This window comes from Rhinolophus sinicus, linkage group LG13, assembly GCF_036562045.2.
Source record: "Rhinolophus sinicus isolate RSC01 linkage group LG13, ASM3656204v1, whole genome shotgun sequence".
NCBI classification, from domain to species: Eukaryota; Metazoa; Chordata; class Mammalia; order Chiroptera; family Rhinolophidae; genus Rhinolophus; species Rhinolophus sinicus.
The window spans coordinates 7618648-7643820 of NC_133762.1; the positions used below are offsets into that span (position 1 = coordinate 7618648).

General features: G+C 41.1%; 1 long non-coding RNA gene across 1 annotated transcript; it reads left to right on the forward strand.

The window, feature by feature from the left end:
* Positions 1-6950: 6950 nt before the first annotated feature.
* LOC141568220 (uncharacterized) lies at positions 6951-24163 on the forward strand. The gene is made up of 3 exons (XR_012491272.1): positions 6951-7062; positions 19890-20577; positions 20803-24163. It is a non-coding gene; the product is annotated as an uncharacterized LOC141568220 (long non-coding RNA).
* The last annotated feature ends 1010 nt before the right edge of the window (positions 24164-25173 follow it).

Genomic DNA, 25173 nt, shown 5'->3' on the forward strand with positions numbered 1-25173 from the left:
AAATCCCTGATCGTCTGTTTAGTGAGATTTCTGTCTGCTTGCTCAGGCTTAGGGACCCTTTTACCTGGAACTCAGTTGGGGGAATCCAAATATCCCATTTTAAGTTCCCTAGATGTCAAATGGGTTTTTAATCTACACACTGTGGGGTTGTAGGAGACCATGGCTAAATTGAGAATTCTTCACCCCATCAGGCTGACAAAACATCCTACAAGCCAAGCTCAGAGAACTCAAATGAGAAAGTTATGCTATCCTGGAGAAATTATATAAAGTGAAGCGGGAAAGGAAGAGTTGTATGTAGCAATCAAATGTGCTATTTTCTCACAAACTTTTGTTCTACAGCTTACATGGACTGTGGTCAACAAATAAGAGCTATAAATACCTATCCACAGCTTTTTATGGCTATCCCAAAGCTAAGATATTCTCTCTCTCTCTCTCTCTCTCTCTCTCTCTCTCACACACACACACACACACACACACACACACACACACAGACATATCCACAGTTTGATTAAGTTCCTTATTTTTACAAAATTTCGTTCTGGTTCCCAAAGTCTAAGGCTTTAACTATTGACATAAAAGAAAAATTTTCACATTTTTAACTGTTTTAATTAGCTTCTAATCATTTCTCTTCATTTGGAAAGATCTGGTTAAATTTGACCTTGATCAAGAACTTTCAAATAATTATTAATGTTTCCCTTAAAAATATTAGGGGGGGAAATCGTTGTTTCAGCGAATATTTATCATAGATGCACTACACGCAAATAAGAAACACCTACCAGTGACAAAAGTTAATTAGGGAACAGGCACCAGTGTCAGGTCATAGCTGAGAAATGACTTGTTCAGTTGTAATATCAGTATCCTAACAACTTAGAATTTTAGTGAAACATTTAATATATATTTAAAAACCAACTTTAAAAAACATCTTGAGAAAAAAATGAGTAAATTTGTCTACATTAAAATGAAAAACTTCTTTCTGTTGACCAAACCAAAGATTCTGAACACATTTGACTGACTACCCTTCGAAACTCAGAAGTGGCTTAATATATGTCTAAGATTAAGGCAAGGAAATGGAGGGAAAAGCAAAACTAAAATTTTAAATCATGCTTTTTTTTTTTTTTTAAGAGACGGTTATTATTTTTGGTGTGGGTAAAATTTTTAAATTATAAAATAACTCCATCACTCTCTTTTTACTCTTATGTTAGATCCTCTTTCTCTAGTGCAATGTTTGGCACACATATGCCACAAAATAAATAAATGTGAGGGGACATAAAAAGGAAAAAAAGATGCTATTTCTCAATGCTGATTGTTTTGTTTTGTTTTTTAAAAGAAAAACATATAAAAATACACTATTAATATTTTTCCATGGAAGGGCGATGTGCTGGGATGAGTTCATCTTTTTCTTCCTGTGAGTCAGTCAAAATAATACTAGTTATTTAATGAACATGTATCCATGCTGCTCTATGAAGTAAAAATTCTCAGTGGCCTGTACTGACACATCTCATCCTAATCAAAGTGCTTTGTTCTCTTGCATATTTGGCTTCTCCCAAAAGCCGATTTTATTCTTGAATGTTTCTTAATTGGGATCCACCAGAGATTATCAGGCGTATATATTTCTGCTGAAGAAATTTCCACCGGAGATGGGTGCCCAACCCATTAAATGCCAAATGGTGTTTTTTAATCGACACACTTGTGACGACTACTGCATTCATGTACATATTTGTAGTGTCATGTGACTTTGCCGCCCTCCTGTGGTTGCTTCTTGGGGTGTCCAGATCTTGTTTATGCATCAGGGCTCTAGTGACCTTCTCACTAGGTCAGCCCCACACGCCTACTCACTGCTCTTGGCCTCATATGCACGAACTACCTCTCATTTCATACCAACCAATGGACTGAGTGAATCAGGGTCCCAGCAAGAAGTTCTGAGCATGTCTGCTCCTCTTTTCCCCCGAGCCCAGAAACAATGGGACAACAGCACACCAGCGTTCCAAATAAGTGATGCGTTTTTCCCTTCAATTTTCCTGTTTTCAACTCTCTCCAGGGTAAGAACTTTCTGATAGTCTATTTCAAGGCTTGGCAAACTCTTACTATAAAGGGCCAGATTTTGGCCCATACAGTCTCTGCCCCAACTACTCAGCTCTGTGTTTGCAGCACGAAAGCAGCCACAGATCACATGTGAACAAACTTAGCAGTGTTCCAATAAAACTTTATTTAATAAATCTTATTTACAAAAAGAGATAGGGAAGGGTGAGCGCTGGATATGCCCCAGAGGCTGTGGTTTACCAATTCCTAGTCTACCCTTATTTCCTATTATATCAATGCTGAATTAATTTCTTGGTAAAGGAAGCGATAAATACATTTGAATTAATTCATCAGTGGCTCTTTGAATTCAAATAGAGTATTTCTAAATATTCCATGCATAATTCAATTTATACAAATGTTGACACTGGCTAGCCCAAACTCTACACTCTATCGTTATATTTTTTTCAAATTGCTGTAAGACTTCTTCAGGTAACTTCTTCAAATAGAGAGCAAGCAATCCATTAGTGATCTGTATACATCAGTGTTTAGAAACATGGTCTCCACGGAGATGTGTGTCTGTACTCACACAGGAGTACAATGGAGATTATTTTTTCCCGAAACCTGGCTAATGCCCCGTATTCGATTAGCTGCTAGAGCATACTGATTTGTTTTCTAAATCTCTTTCCAGTCTGTCACAATCTTTAGTTCACACTTCGAAATAAAGTTTCATATTATTGAAAATATCTTTTTTTCTGTACTGCCTCTAGTCTTACATTTCTGCACCATCATGTAAATCGTTTCCCAAATGACCGTTCTATAATACACCTCTGACTTCAGCACTGCCCGGGCCCAGCAGTCTCGTAAGCCTTTCCTGAACAGTCTCCTTTTTCTCTTGCACGCCTCCTCTCTTTCCATGTTATACTGCTCTAACTACAGCAAGTTGCTCATGGTTTCCAATCACCAGTCCTTTCTATTAAGCCCTCACGCCACTTTTTCTGGACTACCTGCTCTTCTCCACCCTACTTTCCAATCATCTCATTTTTCTCCATTCATTCATTCATTCATTCATTCTTCCTTTTATCAATATTTTATGCAACACATATTTAGTGAGCATATTCCTGGTGCCATGGGCACAAAATCTCTCCTGACCCCCTTCCTTCCATCCTAGTCATTCTTAGTCTTCTCCCATGTCCCCAATGCACTCAGTACACACCTCCATTTATCACACACTATAGTAATTATTTCTTCTGCTTCCGTGTTTTATCCATTAGACTATACACTCCTGACGGGCGGAAGCAGTGCCTTAATAATCCTTATCTTCCTATCTCCTTGCATTTTCACATAGTAGGCAACCAATAAAGAATGAATGACTAAATGAGCAAATAAGAGAGTGAGTGAGCAAACTAAGGAACGTCTCCCATACTGACGGATGAACAGAACGCGTGATGCTACATGTAACGTTACCCAAATAACAAGTTATTTGGCTGGCAATAGCTGAACACCAGAAAAGTGCGAAAAATGTTGTTGTTCCTCAGACCCTCTTTCAGTAAACTGACTTGCACAGAGTTATATTCTCAGCTAGTGAAAATTCAAAAGAAAAAAAAGAGATATTCGACGCTTTAGACTTCAATTAAGTAACAGCTCCCCCTACCGATGGTGGGATAAGCAGGGACCTCAAAATCGACCATGATGCGGCATCTCTGAGAGCCAAGTTGGCAAGTGTACAAGGTGAGCCAAAGATCAGGCAGGCTCCTAGACTGAGCATACTGAAGAGAAGAGGTCAAGGGCAGTGGCTACACTAACAAACCAGCGCCATCCTCACCCAAGGACGAAGGCAGCTATAATTTTACAGCAGAAGAACATTTGCCATTACCCTTCCAACAAGTCTTTAAAAATGCTGATCTGGAAGACTGAAGCAACCCACTTGAGACTCATTTTCAGTATGGCAAAAGTTCTGAAACCCAGACTGCAAAATCTCAGGAAGCAGCTGGGTTCCTAATTAAAACAAATCGTTAATAGATTTAGCAGTCCAAATTTATGCTTTTCAATTAAAAAATGCTATTGCAGTTGGTGTATCTGCGTAAGAGTATATGTGTGTGAGTGTGTGTGTGAATGTGTGAGTGTGTGTGTGCGTGTAAAAACAAACACGCCTACATTCTGGGCTCGGGGTGTTCCAGAGTTTAAGAGGCAGTTATAAAGGCTGGGTCAAAACCAAAACACAAAGGTTAATTGCATCAATTCATAATTGTTTCGGTAACTTCCGTGAGTCTCTATACATGTTTCAGAAATAGTTGTGCAGGGGCGCAAAGGACTTTCCTATCCCAATTCTTTTAAGGAGACATTTTTTTAAAGCTCTCTTGTAAACGTTATCTGTCTGTTGAGACAATATTATGTTCCGAGTCACTGAGAAAGACATTTGGAGGTGGACAGTTTTTCCTGAAGTTCATCTAGCAAGTCGGTAGCAAGCACCCTAACGCCAGTGCCCAGTTCGATATGTGTATCTGCAGGATGGTCCTAATTCTGGGCAAACAAGTCAAATTTTGTCAATGAGATGACCATCCTTTTCTTGCCCATGGGTTACCACAGAACGTACCAAGCAATAACGTATGATGCCCACAAGCAGAGCAATTAACTCTGTCCTCACCTGGAGGATGAGTTAATTTGTCTTTATTTCACTCGGCAACTGATCTACTAATATTACCTGGATGCTCTCAGCCTCTCAGGGCATCAAGTGCTCAGGGAAGAAGACAAGTCCTGGAAACCAACTTAGGTGAAAACATGCTGTCCCGTCTGCCTAAGGAAAAATCACTTTGCCTTATTTACTGCACCAGAGGTGCTCCAAATTATATAATTTGCACCTTTATAGTCTATTTGTTTTGAACGAAAATAAGTGTTTTTAGGCAACAAGATGATAGAGGATGTACCAGACCATCTGGAGTATGGGAAAGACATATAGTTTGGTATCAGGAAGAGGGTAATAGGAATTTCAGATCTGAATACGTGCCTATAATGGGAGGCAGGTTAGATCAACTGTCTGGAAACCAGTTTGTTCAACTGTTAAGTTCCAAAAGTTGACATCTTAGAAGTTATAAAAGTTCATAAATTCAAAATCTCATGGGTTGTTAGGAGATTTCAAGATAACTTTATAACGGCTTTTTTGTGCAATTATAAGTATTTGGGGAAGGGGCACTGGAGAGAGACAAATATTCCAAAAGCATGATGTATTCTTCTCAATCTCAATAAGATGGAACGGAACGTGATCTAGTGGACCTGTGACCTGGAGCTAGAATTGGGTTCCAACTCCAGATTGATTATTTAAGAGCTGTGTGACCTCGGGCAATCCATGCAACCTCTTTGAATATCAATGTCTTCAGCAGTACAACAGAGATTTAAAAAGATATCCCTACCTTAGCCAGCATGTTCTGTGGATAATAAATGTGAATAAATGTAAAATGGCTGGTGCACCATGGTTTGTGTGCTTAACAAACAAATTTACTCAAATTCAGCATTATTCGCTGCTCTAATGATGGTGGAGCCATGGCTGACCCTTCCTGCAATGCCAGAGGCCAGGAGGTATCTTGAACTCTTTGCTCCCATGGAATGTTGGGATCATATGCTTGAAACAGACAAACTCAGTTATTCTGTAATGTCGTGGTCTGGAGAGATTCGCTCGCTTCCCGGGGCGTGTGATGAATACATCAGAACAGTTTACATATTTAGGGGTACTGCTGGGGTGACAGAGAGAAGAATGCACCACAAATTCCACAGGGTCTCCACCCATCAATTCTGGAACTCCTTTGGTCTGAGAACAAGCCACAAAACTGACCTGAAAGCCAGGTTGGGGGTGGGGGGAGAGAGAGAGAGAGAGAGAGCGCGTGAGCATTGCCATTCTACTGCTGACTTAGAGGTCACGTGGCCCTGACACATAACTTTTACCGACTTGACTATATCTCACTTCCTGTAAATGCCTGTCCCTCATGCTCGCTTTCAAGGACTTGGCCAATCTCCTTTTGTAAATAGAACAATGCTTTATATTCCTCTATTACTCTGGAGTGACTATATCAATAATGCAGGAAACGCATCTGTCCAGCACGATGAGATTATTTTTCTGATTTCGGGTGACAGTTATGGTAATAGTTTGGCCAACAATCTACTCCACCATCAATGACCGCAGATTACAGCTGTTTTTAAAAATCTCAGCCACTTCTGGAAACTTGGAAGATGGATTGCACACTGAGTGAGAGACGGAAAGACGTGCCATAGCTTTTGCAGCAGAAAAATTCTTAACTCTTTCTGCACATAAAAAGCTAAGGGAATATTAAGGAAATCACAGTGTGCTATCTATGGATGCAGTGTAATGAGAACAAGGGAGAAATGATAATACTAAGACAGCGTTAGGAGAGTGTAACATTGCCAGAGGGTCTACAAGGCAGGCGGGAGAGACTGAAATGGTTCAGAGACTGCTTTTTATATTGATAAATGTCCTGAGTCACCCAGGAGTTATTGCAAATATTTACAAGGAAGAAAATTGAGAAAGAATATTATCATCGCTTCCTTATTAGTCTTGAGAAACAGAACCACTGGCTAGTCAATAATGACCCAGGCCTTGGATTTTCATGTTTGTTTTTTTTGTGTGTTTTCTTTTCCAGAAAAATGGTTTAATTCTACTTTTGCAGAGGTGATGAATAGAACTTGATTTTTCTTTTTTAATTAGAACGTCTCAAGTCTTAACAAAACATGTGCTTTTCCTAAAAGTTCATAACAGCTCTGAAATAGGCCTTATTTTCGATATGAATTTTTCCCCCTTTGGTGTTTTTTTCCCCTTATTTCCGTTTCATAAGAAGCAGAATGCTGATCTTGCTAGTGGCCTGTGACCCTGGCATTGGGCCAGCCATTGTTACCCAGGGGCCAGGAGTCAGAATGCTGGGTGTGCAAATCTCCCAAGGTGCGAGATTTCTTCCCCTCAGAGTTCCAAGGGGAAGGCGTTCAGAAGAGTAGTTTTTCAGGGGAGGCCACTGGACTGTGTGCAGTCCTCATATCCAGGTGAGTTCATTTTTCTTGTGAACTTTTCACCTAGGCCCCAATTAGTATCCTATTAACCTCCTTAAATATGGAATTGCTAAGATCTTAGAATACTCCAAAATGGACTATTAGCCAGCCCATTTCCTGGCTCCGTCAGATGAAAATGCCAGCGTAGGTCATACAACAGAATTACCTTGATTAATTTCAGCTCTCTCCCATGGGGCAGGATGTCATGCAAGTTAAAGGGGATTCAAATGTGATGCATCATTTCAAAAAGTGACAGCTTAAACATGGGATTTTTTTTAAAAGAACATGTACAATTCCAGGTTGAAAAGGATCTTCCTTTTTAATGTAGCAAACATTCCAAACGCACTAAACTGATCAATTATACAAATGGTGACTTCCCTTGAATATAGTTTTTCATGTACCTGATCTCCAAGGTCTAAGATGGAAAAAGGTTTCTCTTCCCCAGTAACTACTATGTTAGATCAGAAGCTGTCAGCGTTATGCCCCATTCCCATCCATAGATGCAGGCTGGTTTTAAAACACACTATGAAGATGACATTTCCACTCCAGAGGCCGCTCAGAATGGCATTTGCAAATATAAATGGCTTTGCACAGGCTAAAAAAAGCAACAAACTTTACATCCTTTCTCATATATTCCTAAAGGCCTGCCTTAAGAAAGTACTTAAAGGGAAACATTGTGTGTTTTAATATCTCATATATTTGGTGTTATTTCTTTACAATAGGCAGGTTTAATTTGTTTTCGTGTATAAAGTAGCTTGAGAGACTTATTAGCAATTGCAAATATTGCAGCACAATATGTCAAACAAATGTAAATTTTGTCATCGATGTAGGCTGACTTAGATTATTTGGTTCTTAAAATATAGATGATAACTAGTTCTCTAAAAAGCTACTTGGTTTTTCTTCGTCTTTTCTTTTGTTGAATTATTTTACTTAGAAATAAGAACACCAGTGGATGCAGCATTTATGCTACAGTATCAGGGCTGTGTCTCTTTTTTTGTGTGTTTTTTTGTTTGTTTTTTTTGTTCGTTTCTTAATTAAAGTTTATTGGGGTGACAATTGTTAGTAAAATTACATAGATTTCAGGTGTACAATTCTGTGATACATCATCTATAAATCCCATTGTGTGTTCACCACCCAGAGTCAGTTCTCTTTCCGTCACCATATATTTGATCTTTCGTGTTTATAAGTAAGAGGGGCATATCTTGCTTCTGCAAACACTGGACCTGGCTGGACACTTTCCAGCCCTTTCTAGACAAAAATGAAACTTGGTTTTCTTATTGCAACTATTAAACTTTCCAATCATGTTTCCATGTTCAGGCATTCCTTCCTATAATAACCTGTGGTGTGTATTCTTTTTCCTTTTTTTTTTTTTTTTTTTTTTTTTTTTTGGCAATTTCTCTAGCATGGTGGAACATCGAATGGCTCTATGAAGCATCTCTAAACTTCAAAAACTCCACTTTTCTAAGTCAGAGCTTCACGGACACCTGCTTAGCACAGGCTGGGCTGCGACACTGCCAGTACCTTGTGGAGGCTCCGTGTTCCTCTCCTTTCTCATCAGCCCACAGATCACTTAGACAGCCGGGGTGACTGCTACCTTGTAGACGCTACGGCAGTAAGTAGATAGCTTGCCACCATCAAAGCGATTGAAAGGTGCAGGGGAACATTTATGTCATTGAGCCACATGGAAGGTTGGTAAGGATGATGGAGCTTCGGAGCTCGACTTCTCTACTCTCTGAGATGCAACGTCTCTCGGAGATTTGCAGCTGAGAGATTCAGATCTCTAAGAGACAGGTGTCTAGGTGGCCCAACCTGGCACCAGAGAAATTCCACCCTCATATTCTAACAGCAGATCCCTCCACATCCCGGCTCCATCCATCAGTTTGCCTCATTAGCCACTTAGGTAGAAATTCAGGACAGGATGCAGTGGCATCAAAAAACAACATGGCTCCATGATAGCAGCTAGGAGAATATCATACCCCAAGACTTTTGTGTTTGTTTTTTCTTTCCTATCTCCATAGGGATACTTCTGTAAGTATCCCTCTCACGCATTTATTTGTATTCTCAACGCCTTAATCTATTCACGTAGTGCCCAAGCAAGGTGACCCATATGTTATCTGAGTAAAAAGAAAGGAATTTGAACTCAGAGAGTTAAAAATCACATTGGGCCTCTCTGTCCTACCCCCTTACTTTTTATGGCGGCGATGGTTGGCAATTTCAAAAGAAACACACCTTAGCCTTTCAGTTAGTTAAAACTGAATACAATTCAAAGTTCAGCTCTTCGGCTGCACCTTCCCCATTTCGAACTCTCATCATTGTGGACGGTTCCATGGATGACGCTGGATTATAGTGAAAAGGCCCTTTTACCCACAGTCCACAAGTCCCTGTCCCTTTCCCAGTTGAAAGCACAGATTAAGGTTTAGTATAGATCCTTCACATTTCCCTAGGCATTTCCCCAAATACCCTGTTTTCTACACTCTGAGCAGGAGCTTGCCCTTTTCTCTGGAAAATACGTCTCACCCATCTCTCCACTTTGGTCCTGTAGAGTAATGACATTCTTTCAACATCTGCACAATGTTCCACAGTCCAGGTACATGACTCCTTTCGTGCCGAATACTTAGCCTTGCTTTCCATTTTCACTCTTTCATCAACGATGAAATGGACATCCATATTCAGGTAGTGATGAATATATGCGGGTGTTTCTGCACATAAGGTTCCTACAAGCCGGGCACCTTTTAAGGCCCAAACTGGCCCCCTCTTTTCTGCCTCATGCACTATGCCTGGGGGTTACTGATGAGAGAAAAAGGACCTTCCAACATTTTCCATCCTTTCTTGCATAAGCGCCCTCTGCACACCTCTTAACTTGCGGTGGAAACTGAAACTGTCCCCATGCCATAGAGCCACGACGTGTACTAGGTGGGTGCAAAACTAAATGCGGTTTAAAGGGTGAAAAACAATTGCAAAAAACGCAATTACTTATGCACCCACCTAATATTTGCAATTGTCCGGTAGGACGAAGCTGTGCTTGTGAGTTGGGCATTAGCTGTGGTTGCCAAATACCAGCACAGCCCTAGTCCCTCCATCTGCATCCTGACCGCGACGAAAGACTCTGGGGTGTGCAGTTTAACTTTGTGTGTTTCTGTTTGTACTCATTTCTCCATGCCTTTGGTACAACCCCAGCTTTTAGGTCCATCCTGCATGAGGTCTCTCCTGGATTATCGTTACCAGCCAACTCATTACTGTCCTCACCCTCCAGCTCCCATTGGCCACCACACAGCAGCCCAGGGATGTGCCAAATGCCATCTGCCCATTTCAGCAGGGCCCGAACGCCTGAGTGTAGCTCACAACTTTCTTCGTGACCCTGCACAACACCGCCTTACCCCATGCTAGCCCAAATCCCTGACTGTTTTCAGACGGCACCCCAGCGGCTCAGCCTGTTCCCTCTGCCTGGATACTGACCCTTCAAAACCTCACAGAAGCAAGCATTTCATCCTTACAGAAGACTTGACCTGATTCCTCTCCCTGCCCTGGGAGGTTATATGTCTCTTTCCCTTTTTACCCCCTCGACCCCTTACTCTGTACAAGTTCTGACACGACACCACACTCAGATACAGTCGAGGACATTTGTTTGAGTTTCCTTTCCTACTGGTCTGTGGACCCAAACATAGAGTCTACAAGGCACTCCTCGATTCAGTGCTATGATTGTGACCTCGTAGATGGGAAATGAATGGTTGCTGAATCAAACAGTGCTGAGCAAAGGATATCCCATACACATATTCCCTGTTGGCCAGATCCAGAGGTGGGCAGCTGTGAATATCTCCAACCCCATGCTATACACTGTGAACTAACTCTCTCCCTCTCTCTCTCTCTCTCTCTCTCCCCCCCCCCCCCCGTGTCTCTCTCTCTCACCATCACAGTTTCTTCCTTGTTTTCAGTGAATATGACACATCAATGAAAAAATCTGACTCTCCTGGGCCTAGTGGGAAATCTTAGATCGTTTTACTCAGCTGCTTCTCCAAGCTTGTGCATACATATTTTGCTGGGCTACTCTACGCCCCTCCCTTGCAGACAGAGTATCAGAAGTAACTTCTCCCAGGTTAGGGCTGCCTCACCCTACTGTAACAACATTAAGAGAGATGAATTTTCCAAAATGAGGCTAGCCAGTGAACTGTGGTGCCAGAGTAATCCCATTACTTTCAGAGGTGTCAAGTCTGTTATACTCACTCAAGTGTAGCAATGCTGTATTTTAAAAGGGAAAGGATATGGGAGTAGCTAGTGAGAGGTGTTTTTTTGTTTTGTTTTGTTTTTTCTTTCAAGACAGAACTCCCGATCTTGAAAACCTTGTGTATCAATAGGCAATGCCTTAGGGAGCTCATTAAAATCATTAAAACACTCCCAAAGTATGTATGAAAATAGGTCCAGAAAGTCGAAACCAGTTACATTCAGGTACCTCCTGCCTGCGATGAAGTTAAAATAAGCACGGGCCTCTGTTTCAAGGCAAAAGAATCCCCAATTTTGATCTTTTCTATGTTAGCTCTGATCTGATGACGTTCTTTCTTTTTAGACTCAGGATTCATGAGAAAGTATAAAAGAGAAAATTAGCAAAAGTGAGGAAGAATAATCCACTGGAAGAACTTTTCCTAAAAAGAGGAGTGAGGACCCTTATATGGCATAGAAGCATCACTCAAATCCATGTAACTCTACATTTTGCTATTTAAAAAGTTGACGTTAGGTATGGGTTAAATAGATGTACCGAGTGACACCTGTTCTGCTGCAATGTTTGGTGGGCACTTAAGACGTATTTCTCAAGGTGAAAGCGTTGGTCCCATTGTGGACTATGAAGTTTTTCTGGAGGGTCCCAGAACTGACCCCGAAATTTTAAATTCATTGTGCACTGGTTATATGCAAATGACATCAAATTCCACTGCTAGCTATTAAATGAGTTATGAAAAAGTCCTAACGTAGGATATTGATAAACTAAAATTAGCATGCTAAGAGAGTTTACTCTGGACTTGAAGCCAGCATGGTGCCAGGAAGTCTGGCTGCTCCAGAAAGCTTAGCAGTGCTGCGAAGCTCCTCTGGTTTAGGTACATAAGCAGATGGTGGGAATTCCCACCGTTTCCAGGAAGTAAGCTTTGTTATCAGGGCATCATTAGGGTCTCAGTGAGTTGTCCTTGGTTTTTAATTGCTACTGAGTTCGTATTAATATTTTACTTGTGTTGATTGCTAGGTTGTTGCATTTGATCTTTTTCTCTTTACTCTCTTTTCAACCAGAAGAATTCTATCCTACCTTTTTGTATTTTTAAGGACGTTGACTTTTTAAAGCCTGTAGGCCAGTTGGTCGTAGATTATGCTTCATTGTAGATGTATCTTATTGCTTTCTCAAGATGTTATTTATCTTTTCTTCATATCCCCTGTATTTCTTTTAATTAGGAAATAGATAGAGAGGATGAACTAGATTTATGTTAAACTTTTTTGGCAAGATGATTCCATAGGTGATGTGTATTTCATTAGGCATCATGTCAAGTGGTCCTTTGATTGGTGACGCTGTTTGATTTGTGAATTTTGTCAGTGTGATAACTACTGGATACTTCCACTATAAAAGTGCATGTTTCCTTTTATAATTAACAAGTAGTCTCTAGGGTTATGGTATTTGTTTTCAATTGTGGTGTGTAACAAATTATCACAAACATTGTATCATAAATCAACACAAATCACTGTCTAAAGTTCTTTTAGGTTAGAAGTCCAATCTGAGTGGATTTATCCCAACACTTCCATTTTACAGGCTAAGACTGGTGAACACCCAGGTGAAAAAGACTGATCCAATCAGAGTGCCACGTGGAGTTTTTGGTCTCTTAAGTACTCTTCTAAGGCTATTTTTCACTGCAGTACAACTTCTGATGGGGCAAGCACAGATCGCTGAAGTCTACGATAATACAGAGCCCAAGAAAAATGGGCACCATCACTTTTCATTTAAAGTCTTGAGCAATGAATCCAATAATCCAAAATGCTGTCACCATCTTCCTCCCATTCTCCATTCAGCAGTCAGCATTGACAGCTTTCTGCTGCGTGCAGTGAAGCCTCCTGACAGAATACCTACTCATCACACGTGAAGAACTTAAGTACATTGAGCCGTTAGAAAGCACAGCACCAACCCAAAAATAGAGTCAAGCCAGGGAAATGTTCCCAAGAGCGTGCCTCAGAAGTGCTATCCTGTGATGATTTGGAAAGAAACACATTTGTGCACTCCCGTGGAATGTGTACATAACGTTATCTGCAGGTGCTTTGGTAGGTCTCCATCCTAAGTACCTAAGGGGAAGTTTCCAACCACTCAGCCTCACTCACCAGTGTCCGAAGAGCAAGTATTAGCAGGGCAGTGACAGCGTGTGGCTCGCTGAGAGGGTGTCTTATATCCCCAGTACCAAAGTAGTTAGTGGGGAGTAGAATCAAGATTTTGACATCTGTTGTGATACTGCGCTTTACTCTTACCACTATGAGTTAACAATGAATATCGGGGCAAGCTTTACTGTGAGATGAAAACCCATGGAATTAGTTCGGGATTATTCTGCCCAGGATATGATTCCCCTTTGGAAGGCTTTCCCACCATGGTGAAAAGTCTGGGTTCCAACAGGGCTTGCTCTGCTAGTGTTTTTCCTGTAACCAATTATCTCCTTTTCCCCTGCATTTTTCATCTTAAAAAAGAAAAAATGAGGAATAAGGTGGACAGGGTCACCATGGTTGCTATCTAAATGTGCTGTTGGTTGTTGTTTTTTTGTTTTGTTTTTTGTGTTTTTTTTTTAATTTTTTAATTAAATTTATTGGGGGTGACATTGGTTTCTAAAATTATATTGGTTTCAAGTGTACAAGTCAGTAATACATCATCTATATACTGCCTTGGGTGCTTACCACCTAAAGTCAAATCTCCTTCCATCACCATATATTTGACCCCCTTTACCCTCTTCTACCTCCCTGCCTCCCCTTTACTCTCTGATAAGCACTAAACTGTTGTCTGGGTCTATGAGTTTATAGTTGATTTGTTGTTTTGTGGATGGATCTTGAGGTTATCACGCTAAGCGAAATAAGTCAGACCCATCAGTCGAGAACCATATGATTTAACTCACATACGGGATATAAAACTGAAAGCAACAAACAAGACAAACAAACAACCAAAACCCCATAGACACTGTCTTTTTTATGGTAGTATCCGCTGATGCACTTTTTATATGTTTAAAAGAGCATGACAGGGTCCTGGGCGTAGGCTGAAATGATAAAAAGGTCTTAGACTGAGAAGATATTCTGAGGGGTCACTGAACAATCTCCACGGTTGTAATACTGAGTGCACTCTCTGCCCCTGCCCCTACCTTCCCTCATTCTGGGCCCTTCCCCTGAGTTTTAACAACCGAGGTGGGTCCCTGGTGGTTGGTGGTTCAAATCAGAGGCCTTTGAGGTTTTAGTTGGCTCTTTCCTGCTATCCGTGCAGATATGAGTCTTAGGTACTGTTATCAGAATATGACCATAGTAAGCAAGCCTGAGTAGCAGCTCATTTGGGCCATGGTAACATTTTCCAAGAAAAAGGAGACAAGCAAAGATGAAACTAGCTTTGATTCCTTGATTGACTGTTTTTTTTTGTTAGTTTGTTTTGTTTTGGTTTTTATGTTTGTTTGTGTGGTTTTTTTTGTTTTGTTTTTGTTTTTGTTTTTCTGATTAGTTTCTTCATAAGGAATAAACCAAACAATTTCCATGAAATTTTGGGCTTGGGAAGCTCCACTAGCCCAAGTTCTCAAGAAGCCAAGTGTCATTCTCACTAATTGAACAGGAGTCAGGAGCAATCACTTCATAGAACATAATAATATGAATAAATAAAGCAGGAGTGCTTTTGTACGATAGAGGAGGTGATTACCATCAGAGACCCCAACGAACAGGACTCATAACCAATCACTTTGTAGAATAGAATGCCAGCACGCAACTCAAGGGTTGCCTCCTGTATAATTAGCAAAGGTTGTTACCATCACACACCCTTAGAATTCTAAGGGGCCTAGAGAGCTTCAAAGATGAATACTCGGAGTTCAGAGAAGTGATAGAACATTCCTGGGCTCCAAAGAGAATTCTGGAAATGTCTACCAAATTTAGAACATTGAAACATTTAGATCTGGATAACAAAAACAAACTGAGTTAAATTTCGGTTTAGATTTCTGACTCAAAATTAATGCACGTCTTCCTTATTGCATATTTCCTGGGTATCTTCTAATATATATAAATATCTATATATAATATATGCATTATTATAAGAAGAAAATCAATAATACCAATAATAATTGTATTATCCTACTTGATTCATTAATATATTTGTTTAACAAATATTCATATCGCTTTTACCTTGTACCAGGCACTGTCCTACATGTTTTACAAAAATGGACTCATAGAATCCTCACAACAACTTGATGCGTTAGATACTTATTATTATCCCTGTTTTAGACGTGAGGAAGGCTGAGTTAGGGAGAGGTTATATAACCTGCCCAAGTTCCAAGAGCTTATAATTGTTTTCCTTTTTTTTTTCCAAACGAGTTTTGTCAAAATTTGATACAGAGAAAAATTCCTCGATTCCTTCTCTTCACCTAATCCTATCTATCAACATAAGTTCTCCTGCCAGCTGCCTCCCTCCAGGGCGGGGGGAGAAGGTAGCACTGCCTGTCAGGCTATCTTCATCCTGTTGGATGGATAGTTTCCAAATGCTTACGGTGAATGTGTCGCCTTGATGCCTCATTATAAAAATCCTCATGCGTTTTTCAGGTTTTCCAAGAAACAAACGAGATAAGAGACTCATAGTTGCAGAATAGCTGAAAAAAACAAACAAACTTGGTGTGGCAAGGAGAGCAAAGTAAAACGGAGGAGTTAATTATCTCAGAGAGTGCAAGTTCAAGGAATGGCTCATTCCCCTCTCTTTCTGTCTCATAAGTTTTATGGAGTTCCTGGGCGCAAAAACCCACGGGCTTTTTATTCTGGAGGCCTCAACGCTCTATCGTCAAGATAAGCAAACCATGGAGAGTGTAAAACTCTGGTCTCAGATTGGACACACACACATTCACACGCCCACACACCTTTAAACGTAGCATTTAGTCAATTTGGTTATTTCTATGCAAAAACAAAACTCTGGGCCACTCAGTATGGAAGAGCTATTGAAAAACCAGAATTTATCTCCATAATAATAATAATGATCAGAATGGCAATGAAATTGCCGATTTATCGACTGCTGACTGTGTTCCAAACACTGTGCTTTGCAGTTACAGAGATCACTTCATGTAATCACTACCGTAATTGTATACCAAATATACAGATTGCTTAACTAATGAGGAAATCAAAGCTCAAAGAGTGAAAAGAACTCTCGTCAGGGACACGACTAATAAGCTGTGTTCAGTTCTCTTGGTCACTAGGCTTCCATTGCTCCCAAGGCCTTCAGACATTAGTTAAGTTTGATAAGGTGTGAACCTCAGAGGGCGTATAAATGCGTGTTATCTGAGGACTTCACTTTAAGAATCGCTGGGTCGTCATTTCTTCATACGCCACTGGATATTCCCTGATTCTTACCTTCATCTTTAAAAATGATCACGCACCAGAATCTACAAATCTACAGAGGAAAGAAACCACATTCTCGTGCTCTCCCAGGGTCTGCCTGATGCATTGTGTGTGTTCAGCTCATTCTAGTCACGGGGCAGATTTTGAAGGCGGCAGTAAAAACCAGTTGAATGTTGAGTTGGGAAAAGAATGTAAAATCGTTTCTCTCTGAAATATTTTGTGCTTCACACCCTGGCTTGCCTAAGTCATTAGTTGTTATAAACTGTAGGACGATGAAAAAAAAAAAAAAAAAGGATGCGATGATTATAAAATAACTATTCCCCTGGTGATTAGAGATACTTGGCGATCTGTTGCTCCTTCTGCTCCCCCAGGGGGACGATTGTATGTCTCTGATGGTGTTGGAAACATACTGAGACAACTCACACAGCCCTTTCCAAACTGGAACTGCTCAGAGAGGAGGTTTTCTACGTGGCTTTCTAGCTAATCACCCTGGCATCTGCCTTCGAGCATGGCACCCAGCACTTTGGTTGGAATAGGTGAGGAAATGTGTGAAAATACACCAGCTCACTCAGACACAGACAGGTCTGCAATGCACAGACCACAGAAGTCCCAGTGGAGCTCTTAGGGCGATCAAAACGTGTCCTTTATTTTGTATTTCACTGGGAGCTGATTTCAAGAGGCAACAGGAAAACAACACAGAGTGGTATCCAGTATATTTGGCAGGGTTTATTGCCAATTGAAACTAATGAAATGTTTTGATATCCTGTTGTTCACACCAACACCAGCATCAATGACATTTACTAAGCACGAACCTTACCTGGCACTCGGTTGGTGTTACCATGTACAGAAGAACCCTGGTGAGTTATGTTTTTAGGCTGAACCATGTTTCCCCCCTACCTAAATCACTAAGAATATCCTGTCTCCAGAGCCACAGCTCTTAATAAAGCTAAGCGTAAGCCATCATCCCCTCCCAGGAGAGCTTAAGCAGAAATGTGTGGGGACTTCTAGAGGGATGGGGCTGAAACGAACAGATCTGGACTGTGATCATTCTCTCTGGCTCAGACTTTGGAAAGATGCCACCTTCCTACTTACTACTGACAAAAGCACGGTGCTTTCATCGGGACCCACACCCTGTCACTGATGTTTATAATCCACAAAGAGGGACAGGATGTCAGTACCTTCCCCCAATACAACTTTCAAATAAAGGTGGCTTTCACTTGGAACCAAACCCTAAGACTATCCAGAACTACTCAGGGCCATTGCTAATTTTTCCTATTTTTCATCTGGAGAGCTTGGCAGGTCTCTGACATTACGGCAAACGTCTTCCTACTAGGACACTGCCAACGTCAGCTTTAATTCCATCAGTAAACAACTTTGACTGTGTTGGGAAAATTCCATTAATCATTCATGTTCTGGGAAGAATGATCCACAAAGGAGCTGTCAGCATCAGGCAGCAACTTTCCATTTGTTTGGTAATTAAGAACTCCAGGCCATGTAATGGTGCCGGGATGCAAACTCGGTGCCTGGTTGGAGCCACCAGAATAAGCGGAAAATAATTCACTTGTACTTAAACCCCTCGCGTCTGATGAGCTGACGGATCTTTCCCACTCCTGTTAGGTGAAAAGCAGGCATATTGCTTCTGGATGAAATGACGCTCTCTGAAAAAGCCTGTCTTTTTTCAAGAAGAGAACGACTCTTCAGGACACATTTTAAAACCGGTTTCTGTTCTCTGTGTTCATTATACAAATACATAAACGCACGTTTTCCCTAAATCAAACTTTTACGTCACCCCAATACAGTGAATTGCCCTTTGATTTAAAATCTGAAGGAGGTTTTATTTTCATCTGCAGGAATCCTAGCATTTAGCAGAATAGAAACCCAGAAAACGTTCGCATTAGAATCTTCCATGCAACAGGTTTTTGGTTTTCTTTTCGCCCTCTTTTAAATCTGAGTTGTGCATTACTACATCTCTTTTGAAGTACCAGGGGCCATGTGATATTTAAAATTTATGAGGACTGCAGCCAGGGCATTAGGAGAGATTGTGAAACTGATCCGCTGGTAGACCAGGTTCCTAATGGGTCCCTAATGCTGTTTTACGTCACCAGAAAAGTGCAATCACAATGTCACACTTAGGAATCCAGATGGCATTCAAATGGCCCAGGCATCTTGTCATCATTTGCAACTCTCCTCTTTCTTCTTCCTATCATCAAAATGTCTATTTTAAATGTCTAACTGATGGGAGAGTCCAGCCAGGTGTAACTCTCAAACTGATGGCAATAAAAAAAGAGACATTCTCACTGACCCTTTCTACGCTCTTCTCTGTGGGTGATTTGGTCTTTGAATGGGGTACTCTTAACCTACTCCCACTGAGAAAAAAGTGCCACAGCAGAATCTCAGGACTTCTTTTACAAATTTGTTTCAACTTGAAGCTCCTATATATTTGGATTTTAAGTGGGGCCTCTGGCCTCTCTTTAAGGAAAGTATTTTCATCGGTAGGTGAAGATGAAATATAAACTCGAATTGATGCCTGAAGTGGGCACTGCTTTAAAAACTGTACAAGTATAAGGAAATTATAGTTCCTTAATATTTCTTTCTTTCTTATAGTTATGAAGTCACCTGCCTTGCTTTTAATATTCTTTCTCAGATAAGATACTTCTTCCCAATGTTTTGCTAATTTTATGAGCCTTGACAATAAGAAAACATCCTGAAAGAGTCATTAGAAATAACTATTTTTTTTCCTCAGTGGTCTCTTCTCCAGTTAAAAAGCTCTGTTACATGTGATATTAATCAATTATGTCTAAAACAAATTTAATACAAAACATAACAGAAGGAGATAATATTGCCCTATGCTCTCATCTCCCTTTCCACACAAAAGGTATTTATATGAATGTTTGCTATTCCATTATACAGTTGAAATATTTTAAAGCATTTTTCTGTTTTCTTAAACACACAGGCTGCCTTGACTATGTATGTTTAAATTTCCATTTTGCCTTTAGAGACCCCAAAAAAAGGTCACCCAAATAACAAATTGTCGCATTTATGTGTCTCCAGTATCACATTTGTGATTTCTTTTTAGAATGAAATAAAGCAGTTGCGTGATATTTTAGCTGCAGGGGAAATTTTCACATGATTAACTCACACAAATTGATGATTTGTGCCTGTACATTTTGGGAGCTGTATGAGATGGTTAGAAATAGTAATGTTATTAAGTGAAAACATTGTGACTCAATTTTTCCCCTGCCTTTCTACAGAGAGAAGGTTGGGGGCTGCAGGAGAACAAGAAATGGATGAACGTGACAAGACGCCATCACCACCCGTCCTTGTGGCTCCTGCATGGCCACACACAGAAAGCTTTGCTTTGCATTCCACTTCAGCTTCCTGGACCCTGGCCACCAAAGTGTCAGACTCTCACCTCTCAATCTCAGATCGTGACTTCCTATCTTTTCAGGTCTTTCTCAGTCCATATGTCACACTCTACTTTCTTCTCAACGTCACCACGACTTTTAGTGCCCGATTCCTTCACTACTTCTATCAGAACATTTCTGGCATCTCTTCTCTCTGGGCTCGACCTTGAACCCTATGGATAATTTCTTTGAAATGATCCCTCATTGAACCAGCGTCATGAACTGCCTCACACCCTCCACCTTATGCATCAACTGGGGCGGGGACCAGTACAGTCACACAGGGACACACGATCAGAAAGCAGCCCCCAACTTGAGGCTGATTTTTCTCCAGTCGCCATCTTGAAATTACTAATAATTTTTACCTTTGCATTAGTGTTTTATAGATAAAACCTGATGGGACAGTGAAGTATGTGTCAGGGGGCTGGAGCCTCTGCTCCTGGACCCACCTGCTCCCACCCCCTCACCTTCCAGGGACAAGCTCCTACCTGCCTGTTCTCACTCACTGCCCAACAACCACTGTGGCCCTCCACCCCTGGTGGGTCCTGGATCGGGGATGGGCACATGCTCCCTGTACCCTGAGTATGGGTGGGGCTCTGGGGGCCTGGGAGGATACCCACAGGTATCCTGGACCCAGAGGGAGCACCACAACCTCAAACAACCAATAAAAAAATACGGTAACAGGTCAATAGCGAGACCATGGAAGAAAAGGCTTATTTCCTGCTTTTCTAACGAGGGGTTCCCTATTTTCATTTTGCCCCAGGTTCCTGCAAATGAGGTAGCCAGCCCTGGCCTCAGCTTTCCAGCAGAAGGCGTGCGTTTGGTTGAATCACGTCATCTTCATCCTGAGCCTCCCTGGCTGCTGCTGTTTGCAGGAAACGGATCGCACACTGCAGTCTCCAACTTCAGCAACGTTTGTTAGCTCTTTCACGTTGCCCTGACTGAGTAGTTTTAAAATGATGACACCCTCTTCAAGAGCCCAATCCATCACCAATGGCTCCTTTCTCAGCCCCACATCCTAATTCATGAAGAATGCTGAGGCCATGAAGAGCGAGTGATTGCAATTACCTGACATTCCCCAAGGTGTAGTCATTTCTATACCCATTTTTTTCTGCTTCCCTTTTCTCTAAACATTGCCAGCAGCCCCCATTGACCTAGACATGGATTCCTCTAGGTTCTCCCCTCCCTCTCCTCTCCTTCCGTGTCTGTATTTCTGCACCACCCATTCCCTCACCAACCACTACGGTCCCAGTTCTCAGGCAGAGCTCGCCCCTGAGTTCTCCTAGTACAACAAGGGGTCACCTTTCAATTTTTATCTTTCCTGTACTATTTCTCTTAAGCACTGTGATCGTCATTGGCTGACTTGTGTCCACCTCAAAAATAAGTTAACGTTCTCACCCCAGAACCTGGGAATGGAGCCTTACTTTGAAATAGGGTCTTTGCAGATGTCATCAAGTCAAGATGAGGTCATAATGGGTTAGGATGGGCCCTGATCTAATGACTACTGTCCTTATCAGACGAGCAAACTATGGACACAGACACATGAGGAGAAGACCATATGAAGACAGAGGCAGAGAACAGACAGATGCATCTACAAGCCAAGGATTATAGGCGACCACCGGAAGCTAAGAAGAGGCACGGAAAGATTCTTCCTCTAAAACCTTCAGAGAGAGAACGGCCACGCCTTCACCTTGATTTCAGACTTCCAGCCTCCAGAACTCTCACAGAATGTTGTTTTAAGTCCCCCAGTTTGTGGTACTTTGCCACAGCGGCCGTAGGAAACTAATATAATTTCTCACACCTTACCATTTTTGACCTCTTTGGCTTCTGGGTTACTCTTCATTCCCTCTGTGCTTCTCTGATCATTTTTCTTAAGCCCCTCTTCTTGCCCCATTGAAGCAATGCTTCCCTAGGGTTCTTGATTAGGTGTTCTCTCTCTCTCTCTCTCTCTCTCTCTCCCTCCAGGAAGAGGTGACCTGTTGCCCTGCTTCCAACATGCCCTGCTTCCTCGCCTGCCCTCCCCACCCCACCCCAATCTCTTCTCTCTCCATTCTCTTCTGAGTTCATCTATGCCCATCTCAACCTTTTGTGCCCACCTTAGTCTTGCGTGTCTCCCAAGACTCAGGTGGCCTCCTATTAGCCAAGGTTTCTCATATCCTCACAGTCCTCTGAACGTCATGACGTCCTGAGCAGAGAGCTCCCAGCGTTACCATTTTAAAACGGCCCCTGATCTATTCATGCACGTCTCTCTCTTAACTCTAAGAGGGTGTGGGAGGCAGACTTTTAAGATGCCCACCAAGCTTCCTGGCCCATCGTGTACACCCCTTGCGTGACTGCCTCCCCTTCAGGGTGGGTGCAACGCAGCGAGGATCCCCCAGTCCTGGGTGAGGAGGGGGAGACCCTGAGCGGAGGGCCCAGCTGATCCGCACCTGAACTGACGACCTACAGGGCTGTGAGATAATAAGTCTGTGCTGTTTGAGCTCCTACCTTTGTGGTGATTTATTACCCAGCAACGGAAAACTAACACACAGGAGAAGGTCTTCCTGTTAGGAACTCAGCTTCTTTTGTGTTTTTGTTGTTTTCCTTTTTGTACCCTACTTTTCTTCACAATTCACAACACCTAATAAGTGTTCAGTGCTTATTTGTTTGTCTGTTTTTGGACTCATTAACATATTCAAGGAAAGCACTACTGATTTCACATTTTTAAATGCCATTCTAAATACCAGGTTGATGATTATTATATTCTTTTTTAAAACTTTACCGCAAGAGGCCAAAGGGAGGTATTCTCCTCTTCCTGTCCCATCACACTTCACTCTCTAAACCCACCCCTGCACATGGATAAGGTTTCTTTTCCACATTCCCTACACCTTTTAGGATGAAGCTTATGCCCTCTTATCAGAAAAACTGATTGTAGCTTCCAGAAGCTAACATCTCAGGAAATTGTTATTCATAAAGTGCTTTGAAATCTTCAGCACAACAGGATACGAAGAGTAAAGTGTCTGCCGATGTACACATATTGAAAACATATGGCTACGACATAAACGTACATATCTCAGACCCACAAATAATGCACAAGGCAGCATTTAATTTCCTGGTGGAAAGGCTTTCCATTATTTTCTTTCTCAAACTCCCAGTTCCGTCAAAGTAAAGAATAAACACAATTTTCTTAGACAAGCGAAATAACGAGAGCCAAAGCCATTATTCTAGACCATTTAGAGTCCCAGTGTAGATAAATGTATAAACTTATAGGACCTTTGGAATAATGGTTGACAGTGGTTAACAATTGATGTTTCTGACTGTTAGAAAAGTACTCAGTATAATAAAAGACTGAGCTGATGGCAGACTTTAACAGTAAATCTGGTCCCCTCAAAAAATTTTTTAAGATTTTTTTTTAAATTTTAGTAAAATACACATAACAAAATTTCCATTTTAACCAGTTTTAAGTCTATAGTTCAATAGCGTCAAATGTGTCAATCTCCAGAACATTTTTAACCTGCAAAACTGAAACTCTATAACCGCTAATAACTCCCCATTCCACCCTCCCTCCAGCCCCTGGCAACCACCACTCTGTTTTCTACTCCTGTGAATGTGACTATATTCTAGGTGCCTCATATAAGCAGAATCCTACAGTATAATGTCCTAAATTTCATCTCTGTTGTAGCATGTGTCAGCAAATGTTTGGTAGCATCTGTCAGATAATTCTGGATATTTAGATCTAAAATGTGCCTCAAATTATGAAAATATTTCTCACTGAAAGTTCCTCTTTTCACACTATCAGACGCCATGTCTAATCTCTCCTGACATTCAAAGCTGGAACAGTAAGGGCTGCATTAGATTCTTAATCCTCTCTCAGTTTTACTCAGCTCTGAAAAATATTTCTTCACCTGTGGTGCCAAATTTGAAAATCATTTCTTTCAATATCTCTGATAACATGTCTTCAGTTATTTTTTTTTTTCCCTCAGAAGTGAAAAATGTTAGCTGCCCTTAAGAAATTCTAATATTTCATTTCTATTTTTAAAATGAAAAATTATGCTATGAGTACCATACAATTAGATTCAGCCTATTCCAAATAATGAATAACTAAGATGTGTCACTTAGACGTGTCACTTATAATCATTCAAGTGTGTGTGTGTGTTTTTTTCTGGCTCGATCAGTGCAATAAAAAAAGCATTTTTTACGTAATTCCTCAATTAAGAAAAGCAAGTCAAAATTTTTAATTTGCACAGGTAGAGTATTTGTTTCCTTTGGAAAATGAGACCTTATTGAAAATGTCTTCCTTCAGGATACAGAATAGGCCTTCAGTAGCCTCTCTATTGTCATAGTAACAATTTTCTGGAGCACCTCTAACACCGAGTCCAGACTGGGGTAAGATTGGGGTACAACTGTTGTTGGTCAACTGTTTCCTATTGTTCTCGTACAACAGACATTATTCTCACATCAAGGACCCTTATCGGCTGCCACTTAGAGGGTGACCTGTTGTCCTGCTTCCAACATGACTTACCTAATCTTATTTCACTTTGTACAAAATGATCGATAATTAATTAAAAACTCACTTCTTCTGGAGCAGGGATTTTCAATGATAAACACAATTTCATCACACTCCTTCCTCCCTCATACGTGTGCCATGGATATCAGGGTATTAAAATGGGTTTCTTTTTGTCCCCATTTCTACCCAGTCCCAGCTTCCCTCCACCACAGCAGCACCCAACAAATCTACATTCCAAAAAGCAAAGAGACATCAGGCAATCTTTTCTGGATTTGCAAAGGATGTATATAAAAACTAGTTTTGCCACCCTCTCCTATTGCCCACCTCCAGATTATAAAAGCCAAGTCTAGGAAATCGGCGAAAGGTGTTAGAAATTGGAGAATCTCTTTGAAGAGATTCTTAAAATTCTATTGCCTTTTTCCTCACTCCTTTTCCTAAAGGAATGAGTGTGCTTCTCCCTTATCTCAGCCCTGGTGAGAGAGTCTTCAAAGAGATCACTTGGAGAGTTTGAGATGTGATTCTTAGAGTTTAGGAGAAGGCATAGGGCACAGTGGACTAGAGCTGAAAACACGAGGCTGTGTAGAGTATGAATCAAGTGAACAATCCAAAGAGAAAAATCTGGCTAAAGGGGAAAAGGGGAGAATGGTC